Genomic DNA, 13,701 nt, shown 5'->3' with positions numbered 1-13,701 from the left:
TAGCTGTCGAGGTCATTGTAAACATTAGGTACCGAGTCGTACTGAAAAATTATTTTTATAAAGGGGGAAAAACTTCAACATGATCATCAAGAAAAACAGCATGATCCTTAATCATGTTAATATTTAAATGAATTCATCATAAATGTACATGTCTATTGCTTATGATTTCCCGTATCGAAAAAACGTACATTATGCGCAGTAATAATGTTCGATTGTCTGGTAGTGATGTATAATACTGTTAAACTTTTAGGAAATACTCCTTTTAATCTATAATCTCATCGATGTGGTGATAACATCACTAGATACGTTTTCAAACATGTTTTGTAGTTACAACTAAAAACAACCGACATAAACATGTGATTTTAAGCTAGATTTTTTATAACATGTTTAACCCACAGTTTGCTTCGAAAAATGTCTATACCAAGTAAGGATTATGGATATTTTTTTTAACTTGTTCCGTTGATTGATAAGTGTTTAATTCTTTTTGAATTCTAGTATTGAATTTGCATTAAAGTTCAGTATTTTTATTTGTGAGTTTTTCAAACTTGATATATCGAGAATAATACTATAGTTATATCATTTCCATTCTATAAACATGATAAATATAAAACCTTTCAAGTATAACCAATACGTGTAAGTAACGATCTGAACATACAGCTGATTTTCAAACCGTGCCTCTTTTGGGGAGGTAGGTATGTTAATTTCTTCACGCACTGGTACCAAGATATGATCTCTGGTTTTCGTCTACATAACTTTTAAATGTAACAAGTATAGAAAAACTTGGTAGCACCTATAATTTAGTTCTTACAAGGTACAAGAGTGCCGGTAGGAGTAGTGTTGAATTCTAGTATTAGTTTAAACTCTTAGAAGTTCAGGGCATATACATATGAAGAATATGCCGCACAGCCCTATATTTTGACCTTTGAATAAAATAGTAGTGCATATCAACTTTCTGTTCTCGGATATAATCTGGGAAATTGCATTATCTATATTTACTTAATTGCAACCTGTATCCAGGTTTGACAAATTTGAATATGAAATGTATGGAAAATATCATTCAAATGATGGCCCAAACAATTATAAAATGTTATAGTGAAGATAAACAAGTAACAATGTCAGCACAATTAAGTTATAAAAAAATGCCATGTAGTAACTATAAAACTATCAATCATTAAGATAGCTCTATCTTTTTCACTTAATATTTTACATATAATTGGATTCTTAATGAATTTAATACACATTTTGTCACATACATTGAATAAACATTAATTCAGAAATTATACTATAGCGATGTCAACTGCTTAAATCGATATAGCATGTTCCGTAGATAAATGCTACACTTCTGAACCTTACGTAATATTGTTTTCGAACTGTTAATAACGACATATCATCATTACAGCTGTGAGTGTTTTAATCTTTATCTGTTTTAAATTAAAATATATTGTTGATATATATTCAACCTAATAATGTTCTCCATATAAGACAAATTAAGTCATTACTGGTTCTTAATGTTGTCATTAACAAAATAATTTTGTAAAATATTACTTGCAAAAAAGGAGACACATACACACATTATTGGTTGATTGAATGGTGTTTTACGCAACTTTCAACACTATTGTTTTAATTCATGACAATCAGATTTTATTGGTGGAGAAAACAGGAATCCCCGGAGAAAACCGTCGAAACATTCATATAAGATTAAGTTTGATTACCAGTAAATTCATGTATGAACATACGTGATAGAAATACATAAGGGTATGCAACAATCTATTAGACAAGATTAACCGTAAAAAAACAGTTTTCGATTTTGATTATTTTTTATCCGATAATTCCTTGTATTTTGATCTGTGTAAATATGCATTTTGTATACCACTTTCAGTGCATATGCTTCAATTTATATTCTTATTTGTGGTATATCATATGACATAAATGTTTCCCTCATGTTATGAGCCTCTTACCTTTGGAACCTTTTAGAACATGACGTTCATTAACCTTTGTATAAATTTCGATATTTTGCATGTATAAAAATTATCAAAACAACAATTTCACAGCAGAACAGTTGTAGACTCTATGTATAACATTTAATTAAGATGGTACCTAACACTACAGGGAGATAACTCTGTAAAGTCAGCTAAACGTTTTAATTACGTTGTGTTGTATAGGGAATATTAAGCTTCTTTTATGATCAAAATTGGTGTTTGCTATATAACCAGACTATTTTTTCTGACAAAACGGTTGGTTCAAAATTTTTGAAATTTCTATTTTTTTGTTAAATGGTCAAAGCAAATGCTTTGTAAAAATTTAATTGAAATTAAACGGGCCAAATTAATTTTAGTGAAAGTGTAAGGTACCACCTTAAACTATTCCTGGAGTAATAAAATAGAAATACATTGTATACGTGATTGATATTAACAGATAATACCAATTTAGGTGTTGAACTTTTTCTGGCCTAAGACCTCACAAGTATTTTTTGTCAAGAGTGCTATCTTTTTTAAATGGCCGTTGTTAACAAATTTGAATACCAAATTGTATATTCAGAATAATAATTGTTTATCTGCATAGACTATTTCAATTGTATTATGACAGATAGCATAACTTCGATTACCTACAAATATATATTAACAAAATTTGAATAGCAAATTTAACTGTAAATCATCTTAAATCTAAATGGAATTTAGAATAAATAATAGTTTTTATATCATGCTATTTTCTTTATGTTTTCATGATTGAGAAAAAAATAACAAGTGGGGGTAAGATAACAACGACGCGAAGATTGTTAATGAACAATCCTTGTATTTTACCTATGAATTAATATTAAGATGTTATCAAAGGCCAGACATATACTCAAAATGGCGAATTTTCATAGAGTTCATGTGTCTTTGATTACTTCAAGTAGTTCGGCGATCAAATGATTGTCAAAATACACTATGTTTTGCAATTTGAGTTACCACATAATGATTTGTATCATAGTTCATCTTCGGTGGTAAATACGCTATGTTTTCTTTTATACTTTTAAAGTATTTGGACTTGATCATGATGATATTGATGAAAACTACACGTTGATCTCTACAATTAATTCTATTTTATGTTTGTCTTAACGTTACTGTCTTATCGGTCATTGCACCAAATTGCATCCTTTACTCATTTTGCATAACTAGGCTTTTATGATTACAATGGTAACAACAACCGTGACACATGGATATGTCCTATATTGTATATCTTCTTTTAACATAAACCTATTCTATCATGTTTGTTATAGAAAAAAAATTGAGCTAGCAATCATTTCAGAATAAAATAGAATAAGTTTAAATTTTGACATGCAATTTCTAGCTTCATCACATATATTATATCCAATGGTTACATCTCAACCCCAGTCCCCTGGTGGATTCATGACTTCATATCGCTTGTTTTGCAATGACAAAAGTAACACTATATAACAATAAACTTATAGAATATCTTCTCAAGAAATGTAGAATGCATAAATCCGTAATCATTCTTTATTGTACACAATAGAACATACATGACATAGTTAAGTGGCTGTTAAATGAATGCTGGTTCGAAGAATCAAGTGTATCATTGTAGATTACTTTGACTGATTTATAATATATAAACAATTAGAGTTTTACATGGTTAGGTATTTGAAGCACTTATTTATACATGCTTTATCCAGAGATGAATACGCATAATGTATGCCTGGTATAGGTATATTTTAAAAATGAGAAATGTTTGGCAAAGATCAAGAAAGAAATATAGTATATTATATGTTTTATCTCATTGAATGGAATTTGAAAGTATAATAAATCGGTAGCTAAGTGAACTGACATTCTTCAAATAAAACCAAAGATAGTTAACGTTAAATAATACAGTAAAGCAACTGAAAGTTTCTGTAGTTATTTGGTTGTTTAAAATAAAGAGATGCTTGATAGGTATGTTTATAAGCATTAAACTGTTGTTATATCCGATTACGAAGCAAAGTAATGGTTATTTACATTAGTGTGATAGTCTGATGAAGTTTGATCAATTGCTATCATAATGGCAGCTATATTGTCTCCTTTAGTAGGTCACGTTTTATGATAAAATAAGTAGGTGTGCATTTAATTTGTTACGTAAACTAACTTATTTGAAGCTATACATCACTTTTTTCAATTAAGTCTTTCACTGACATGTGTGTGATATTGTTATGCAGAAAACGATAATGGAAAGATGTGATTTATAGGAGATATTAATTTTCTAATAAAATGAAGTTTTTGTCATCTGATGGTATATATATCTGTTCAATTATGAAACAATTAATAATAAGCTCAACAAACAAATAAAACACACACTGAAAAAACAATGAATATTTATTTAAAATAAAGCTTCGGTTTAAAGAACACAGTTCGTTAAATACAATATTCTAAATTATATACATTCACTTTTATAGGAGATATTATTTTTTTTTTTAATGATGTTTGTGTCTTCTGATGATATATATATATCTGTTCAATTATAAAACAATTGATAATAAGTTCAACAAACAAATATAACACACACTGAAAAAAAATGAATATTTATTTAAAATAAAGCTTAGGTTTACAGAACACTGTTCGTTAAATACAGTACTCTAATATACATTCACTTTATCAGAACGGTCAAAGTTGAAGCTTAATAAAAAAAAAACAATATTGTTGTATGTACACAATGTATATGATACCATTGTCGTCTTCCTTTTTACTGTACCTGTATTTCCATTGGAATTATTTTGTAGCTGTGATTTGCATTTTATTTGCATTTTGATGTAATCAAGTGACATATTGGTCCCTATATTAAACTAAATCTACTTTGAATTTGATTTGGATCTAAATAGTGAAGAACGTATTTTACATTTTGTCACTTTATGAAATAGTACATGTATATGTCAATATCTGAGATATATGCAAAGTAAAAAATTCAAGTACAAAACAAAGTATTATTGCCTATATCTATCTGTTTTCGATTTTTTTTTACTAATATTATCTTGTGGATTAAGGTGGTATGAGTGTCTTCCACCATCTTGGATTGTAAAAAACAGGGAACCAAAGGTCCAGATTTTCTATTAAGTTAGCAAAATTTGATGCAGGAATGAAGATTGTAAATGTGAATGTGCATTAAAAAGAACCAATTTATAAGAATATAGCTTATAATTATTAGACATCTTTGCAAATGTTGATTATTTTTGGTTGTTTTTATTTTTTTTTTAAATTGGCGTTTTAAGGGGAAGTTACTCTAAAACAGTGCAGTTTCTAAAGGATTCAACATGAAATTTTCCTATTTTGTATTTTAGCTGGAAAAAACGTACGGTGTTCTTATCTTTTCTTTTGATATTCTTAAAGCATTGTCTGAAAGCTATCTTTTCCTTAAGTATTTAACAATTCTATCGTTTTGTTTAGTTTCTAATAAAATGAATAACAAAATGGTGTTTTCCCTGTATAATCCATACAAAATGTGTCATTTTGTCACGTCCTGTAGTTTTAGAAAATGCGCGGTGACCTATCATTTTTATTATATTTTTCAACATATATCAATAGATACTACGTTTTGGCAAAGTAAGAACAAATTCTATCATTTTTATTTTAGACTCCCATACCACCTTAAAAATGTCTTTTATAGGCTGCAAATAAGTAATACAGCATTTCTTTACTTTTTATATATGAATATATATTTTCATGTCACAATAAGATGTGTTTTTCCTAATATGTGTGTATTATTTACCACTGGATTATATAGCCCAACACCAATCAATTTCTTTCTCTTATGTGTTTTTCATTTCTCGTAGCGACAATCTCTCCAACGAACTGTCTTGAATTCTGATTATAAAATTTGATATAAGGGCTTTATAGGTGGCAGCACATACTAAAATAACTGTTCCACTCGATTTATGATTTACAAGGTTTTATACCGATTACAACTCCATCATCTGAGAAAATCAATTAATGAATTAAAAATTTCAAATAAGTTTGTTTCTCCTTTTCAAATGGATTTGAATAGTGTTCATTTTATATCTCTATAAGAAATGAAATCTCCAACTGTAACACAAATGTTTGTCGTATATTGCTTTCAATCAATTTCCTTGAAAGCCAAAAAAAAAAAAGAAGACATCATGTGTTTTATCAGGTTCTGCAATAACATCATGTGGCAATAAAACATATCATATCTATTTTCAAAAAGTAAAATATAATAAACAATCACGTAATATGTAAAACCTTATTATACCAAATCGTTATATTCCGTGATGTTCTCACGTACATAATTATATGGCAGTTCAATAGATTTCAAGAATAAAGTATAATTATACAATACGGATTTACGAGTGGTTTATTTTTTAAGGTGCTTAATCAAATCCAGATAAAGATGTAAATACTGTCAGTCTAATCTTCTCACGTAATAAGAAAAAAAATTGCATGGAGGAATTTTATGAACAACATTTATATTAGTTCATTCCGTATGTCATGCCATGTTTTTTTGTTCTAAAAAAAGGGTTCCGAAGTACTCTTTAAAACTAACGGTTATAGATTTTTTTTTCATATGATGAAGAAATAATATATCAATCATTTTAATTCAGGCCTATAGCTGGCATGTCAGTAACTGATAGTAGTCCTTTATTCATTTATGTATCATTGTCATTTTGCTTGGGTTCCTTTGTGACATATTCTGACAGCCGGCTCAGATATTTTTTTAACTGCTTTTTTTGGCACAACTTTTTGGAATTTAGGGTTTTTAATGCTCTTTAACTTTGTACTTTTTTGGCTTTATAACTATTTTGATCTGAGCATCACTGATGAGTCTGATGTAGACGAAACGCGTGTCTGGCGTATTAAATTATAATCCTGGTACCTTTGATAACTATAAAGATGCCATTTTAAAACAGTATTGTATACTAATTGGTATATGTACGACAGATGATATCATGGGAGTTCATACATCATGTTAATAACAGGGGTTGAAGTTATAAAACTTTTCTCAGTGGTCGGAGCACAAAAATCATGCTCGAAACATGAAATCCGGCTTTTTGCGTGGTTTATTTTGTAGTATGAGTACAAAAATATTGACTCGAAAATTTTAGGACTTCAAGGACAGGTAATAATTATGTTTAAGTTGGATTATAAAATTCTGATAGCCTTTTAAAAGTCTTTGATTTGTGTTTATTGATTTAAAATATGAAGAACGTTTTTGGCAAAGACATCAAGCACTGTAACAATATATATGTGTCCTTTCATTACGAGGACTTGCAAATTTTACAAGATTTGTTACCCAATGAACAATAACATTAGAATGGAAATAGGGACAAGGGCAAAGAGACAACAACCCAAACAAAGCGAAGCCAACAGGCAAAGGCCATCCATGGGTCTTCAACGCGGCGAAAAAATCTTGCACCCTGAGGTGGTCCACAGCTGGCTCTTAAGGTGGTACCTAACACTTTCACTAAAATCAACTTGGCTCGTTTAATTTTCATAAAATTTTGACAAAGTATTTACTTTGACCCTTTGACAAAAATATATAAATTTCAAAAAATTTGAACTAACCATTTTATCAGAAAAAATATACTGGTTATATAGCAGTTTGACAAACACTAATTTTGATCATTGAGAAGCTTAATATTCTCTTAACAATGCAACGTAATTAAAACGTTCAGTTGATTTTACAGAGTTATCTTCCTGTAGTGTTAGGTACCACCTTAAATAGAATTGTGTACTAGATCAGTGAAAATGGACGTCATTCTCAACTCCATAACATATAAATGGGGAAAAAAATCCAAGACTCACAAAGGTCAAAGACTTCTGACTTGGGACAGGCGCAAAATGTGGCGGTGTTAAACATAAACTGTGAGATCTCAACACTCAACCTATACATCTAGCATATGTAGAATAAAGAAACACATAGCAATACAGGCTTATAATAAAGAAAATTAAAGTACTTATATCAGTGACTGACAGCTCTAGACCTCAATTAAACTGATTAAGATAGTATGTCTTTATCATCTGAATATCATACTATCATAAAATACATGTCAAGAACATAACCCATATCATGCAAACAACTTGTTTTAGAATAAATGTGTTTAATTCCCAGGCATTTTACAAAACAGTAATGGACAATTTCTGTTCGTTAACCGACATCCTTTGCAGTTCATTCTACATATAATTTTCCATATATTCTATAAATGGTGCAACACTATTTTGTCCGTCTATAAAACAGCTTAGTACAGCGTAGTTTTTTAGTAGGTCATATTTTTTTTTATTTTTTTTTAATAAATGGGTTTAAAATATTCATCCTGTTTCAAGATAAAATTAATTCAAATTCAATTAACTATTTTATTACCAATTTTGCAATATTTACATGTATAAAATGATAATGGAGAGGATACAAAAACTTGATTTATAGTTTTTCAACGATATTCATCTTCCATTTAAATTGAGTTATTGATCCGATTTATATAGGATGTTTAAAAATGAAAAAAAGTAGTTTTTAATACAGCGAAAATACTAACACATCAATTTGAACAAAATGGATAAGTTTTGACATCTGTCAATTTTATATGCAGGAAAGGTATTTCAGGTGAATAGCACAGAGAGTTAAATACATCAAACATATTTTTATTTAAATCATCAGAACGATTAAAGAATAAATAAATGAATATACGATGAATTGATATCGATGTCCATGTTAAATAATGATTCTTTTATCTTCCTTTTTATTCATGTTATTGTACTTTCATTTCTGAATAAATTATTTTGCATCGGTTTACATCAAAGATAGGCAAATAATAAGTGGCTAAACCAAAAAGCATTTCGTTGTGCAGGTACAGGAAGGCATTATGAATTTCCCTTTCCCGCGGTTTTTGTTCACTGATTTTCTGTGCCTGTTTTTAGATTAACCTGACGTTATTCGTTTATTTAAGCACACTAGTAACTTTTTATAGGAAGAATAGTTCAAACATTTTACCAGTCTTATTTATGCTATTGGCATGTATCCGTTAAATTTTCGTTTATTTTATTTTTCGTCAAATTTATTACACATGTTTTTAAGTCGAGGCATAGCATATTTGTTTAACTCATTTTTCGAAATTCGTACAATGATGTAGACGTTTACAATCGTTGAACTCTGGTAGATACTTGTTTCATTGACCCCTTATATTCTTTTTTTATTTCATTTTTATTGTCAAAGAAAATGAAACAATGGCGTCTGTTGAAATTGTCTCGCAGACAATGTTGTGTAATTTATTCGCATCACATTTTAACAAATCACAGAACACCGTTATTGTTTATTTTGTGACTATACATTTTCTGTTTACTCATACGCTAAAAAGCATAGGAAATCCTATTCGATAAAACGTTATATTTACCGCGGCTAAAATAACAAGAAGTTAATATAAGATTTGGAACAGCGTCTTTGTACTTAGATATAGATATTCCATTGAAACTTTAATGACGTAGGTTTAGGACGTTACGTACATTTCCATTTCTTTTTCTTTTTCCTCTTGTTGTGGTTTACTTTTTGCCATCTCTCGTTTTGTTGTATTCTTTAGCAAACTTTATTGAGTATTTCAACTGATAAAAAAGTAGCAACTGCAAAAACACATCATTAGTATACAAACAGGGAGAAGTTTTAAAGTATCTTGAGGAAATACTTGCAAAATGAAGAAAAATTTACTTTTGATTTCAGTTAATACAATGATGTATCAACACCAAATATATGAAATTCACCCTCGGACGTTGGCATCGGTGAACTACATATATCTGTATATCTGGCCTCCGTTAACTACATATATCTGGGTTTGATACATCATTGTATTTATATCATCAAAAGTCAATAATTGTATAATATCAGATTATTACATGGCATTTTTCATATCGCATGTATTATCAGCCCTAGGTTCAATGTCAGCTCAAGAGCCGCATGGCTCGAGGGCTGATATTGACCGAGGGCTGATAATACATGCGATATGAAAAATGACATGTTATGATCTTTTTATCATATGCTTCAACAATGGAGAAAAATAACAGATTCATATATTGATCTTTTTACGTGGTTCCCAAATAGAAGTTCAAAGATTGAAAAGTTCACGGACGTCGGACCCAAATTTAGTAAATTCGATATCAAATCTTTCTACCATATGCCTCAAGAGAGGAGAAAACATTTTTAATTGTTTAATATGGATGACTTGACAAATTAAAAACAAACAAAAAATAACAATATACATAATGAACACTGTTTGGAAAAGTCAACCTTTTCAAACTTGTAACTTTCTAAATTATGTTTGAAACTTATAAAGAATGCATTTATTTAATAATTTGTTTGTTTTTTTATTTTTATTTTTATTTTTTTTTATTATTTTACACAATCTACTTTTCAGTATCTAAATTATTGTTTTGTACACTATTTCGTAATGTTTTTCACTGAAAACGTATCATTGAGGTGTATTTTCCGGAATTTGCCGAGTATCACCGGAATGCCATGTGATAACGTTACGGAAAGGCATGTGATAACAATCGAAGCATGTGATAAACATTTCATATCAGCCCGCTAAGCACCAATTCGAAAAATATGGAATTTACGTTAATTTAATGCTATTATCATACAGTAAAAATCATATGTTATTTAGTCTAAGTATAGGATAATGTATTATATATCTATTAGTGAGAAAACATATACACCAGTATTGTGTAGTCAGCTTTACAACTCTTTCATTTATTTTACAATAATGAAAAACGCAAAGACATGTATTCTGCAGTTGCAATAAAGTCGATAAGTTGAAATCTAAAAGTTATACATTCAATAGTATTTTACTTTTATAATCATCTATATTCTCCAATGGGTATTACTCGATTCATTTCACTTGACTGAGCGGGGTTTAACCGGTTCGCTCATAATAAACCAGTCCATCTATAGATAGGTGTTTTAGGATAAACTCATCAATGAAGTGTCCAGTCATTCTTTTGTTAATTCCTTTGATGACACTGATAGGTGATTAGAAATCAACAATAATAATAATGTCAATCATTCTTATCTAGACTGTCCTAATGCAAATTAAAACATAAGCTCCGCCCGATCAGTTGAAATAACATTGGTAATACTTTTCCTCTTTGTTTAACTGACATCATATGTAAAAAGATACACAATTAAGTTAATCATCGGTATTTTCTATATTGATTTGATTTGATATGAAGAAAATATAAAGTTTGTTCACCTATAGTTTGTGATGTAATCAAATTTCACAAACCACTGAACAATATTCATAATATGTTTCTTAGGAAGTGCAAGTTGGATTTCTAGTTATATTGAATATATATTCTGTCGGATAATCGCAAAGGAATCATGCTTTCACAAAAAAGGCAATACTTACAGAATTAATTATAAAAGTAAAAGAACAAATAAAATAAATCTTATTTTTGCAACCAAAGCATTTATCCTTCATTACCAGGAAATATTAGATTAATTTGATTTGTTAGAAATTGCACGACATTTTCAATTTACTGCTTATAACGCATGATTGTGAATAACTGGTAGGAAAACATATAGTTAATCAATCTTCTTTTGTATCAAATCTTGTTAATGTGTCGTTAATCTTACGCTTCATTCAAAATTGAAGGACATTGTAAATATAAAAGTACATGTTTTCCTGGTTTGGATATTTTTTATAATAAATAATTATCCAACCAATAGTTTAGATTTACAATATTCACTTTGAACATGTTGCAAACACCTAAAGACACTTTAAAACTAAATGTGCTGGATGTACTTAAAGGTAAGTACAAATATTATGTAATCTTGTTAACTTTAAATATTACATCAAAGTATCTTTTTAAATAGTTGTAATCAATTAAAAACACCAGTAAAAGACATGAAGAATGGGAAACTTATGTGAATATACTGTTTGTAGAGTACGTTGTAAACAGACAATTAAAAAAGTATGTGTTGTGTATATATGTCGTGCTTTTTATGCTAAAATATCTATTATTCTACCGCGTCGAATGTGCTAAGATATTTTTTTATCTTAGAAAGTTACATTTTCAAATTTAAAACTTGCACAACAGTTTTGTCTGAGATGCTGTACGCACCACGTTACACATATGGCGGGGTAAAACAGTTATCAAAGGTACACGGATTATAATTTAATACGCCAGACGCGCGTTTCGTCTGCATAAGACTCATCAGTGACGCTCAGATCAAAATAGTTATAAAACATATAAGTACAAAGTTGAAGATTATTGATGATCCAAAGTTTCGAAAAGTTATGCCAAAAACGGCTAAGGTAATCTATTCCTGGGATAACAACATCCTTATTTTTCGAAAATGTCCAAGTTTTGTTTACAGGAAATTCATAAAATTACCATATAATTGATATTCATCCCAACACCGCTGACTACTTCGCTGGTGATACCCTCGGGGACGAAACGTCCACCAGCAACACCATCGACCCAGTGGTGTAAATATCAATCAAAGGTACCAGTATTATAATTCAATACGCCAGACGGCGTTTCGTCTACATAAGACTCATCAGTGACGCTAAGATAAAAAAAATATGAAGCTAAACAAGTACAAAATCGAAGAGCATTGAGGATCCAAAATTCTAAAAGTTATGACATATACGGCTAAGGTAATCTATTCCTGGAATAAGGAAACCCTTAGTCTTTCGAAATATTCAAAGTTTTTTTTACAAGAAATTCATAAAAATGACAATTTAAATGAAATTCATGACAACACCGAAGTGCTGACTACTGGGCTGTTGATACCCTCGGGGACGAAACGTCCACAAGCAGTGGCATCGAATCAGTGGTGTAAAAAGGTATCAAAGAAACCAGGATTATAATTTGATACGCCCGACGTGCGTTTCGTATACATAAGACTCATCAGTGACGCTCAGATCGAAATAATTATAAAATAAAACAAGAACAAAGTTGAAGAGTATGATATCGCTTATATCTCTCCGGCGGACATTGATGAGCATGCACAATGCATACATATCTGTATAAATCAACTGAAAATAGAATAACTAAACATGAAGATTGGTATAAAAATATAAGTTCAGAAGTAATGAAAAATCACTATTTCAGATCTTGTTTATTTGATGCTGTCATGAATACCCATGACATATTAGTAATTGTACTTAAAAAATAAATCAATGCAGCAATATTGTATTTCATATTTCAATAATTTGTTTATGCATTACAGAAGGGAATGCATGTACCAAGCCAGAAATAGCTCTTTTCATTCGTTTGACGTATTTGATTTTGACATTTTTAATTGGATTTTATCTTATGAATTTTTCTTTGAGTTCGGAACTTTTGTTATTTTATTTTTTGTTTGTACTGACTGATTTTTTTGCACTTGACAAATATTTAATAAGTAATTAATGAAGCTGGTATTTCATATGTTTACTACAGAAAGTATTATCTAAGCTTAACCGATAAGGTGATAATACCTCAATGAACTTTCTGAATTGTAAAAAAAATCATAACAATGGATAGTTGATCAAAACGATCTTATGAAAACGAAATCACTGTTTAACACTGATAAATACATGCACTTAGATAAAATGTCGTATGTTCATTTGAACCATAGTAACGGCATTTTTATATTCAAAAGAAAAAAACATCACAGCCTTACTGTTTTCAAGGATTATTCTCTAGACGTTTGACGATTTAGTTTGTCATATATTTTTTTTTTCATCTCACAAGAGAT

The sequence above is a fragment of the Mytilus galloprovincialis genome, chromosome 11 (assembly GCF_965363235.1).
Source record: "Mytilus galloprovincialis chromosome 11, xbMytGall1.hap1.1, whole genome shotgun sequence".
NCBI classification, from domain to species: Eukaryota; Metazoa; Mollusca; class Bivalvia; order Mytilida; family Mytilidae; genus Mytilus; species Mytilus galloprovincialis.
The sequence above is the reverse complement of the archived record's forward strand: the minus strand, read 5'-3'. Positions refer to the sequence as shown.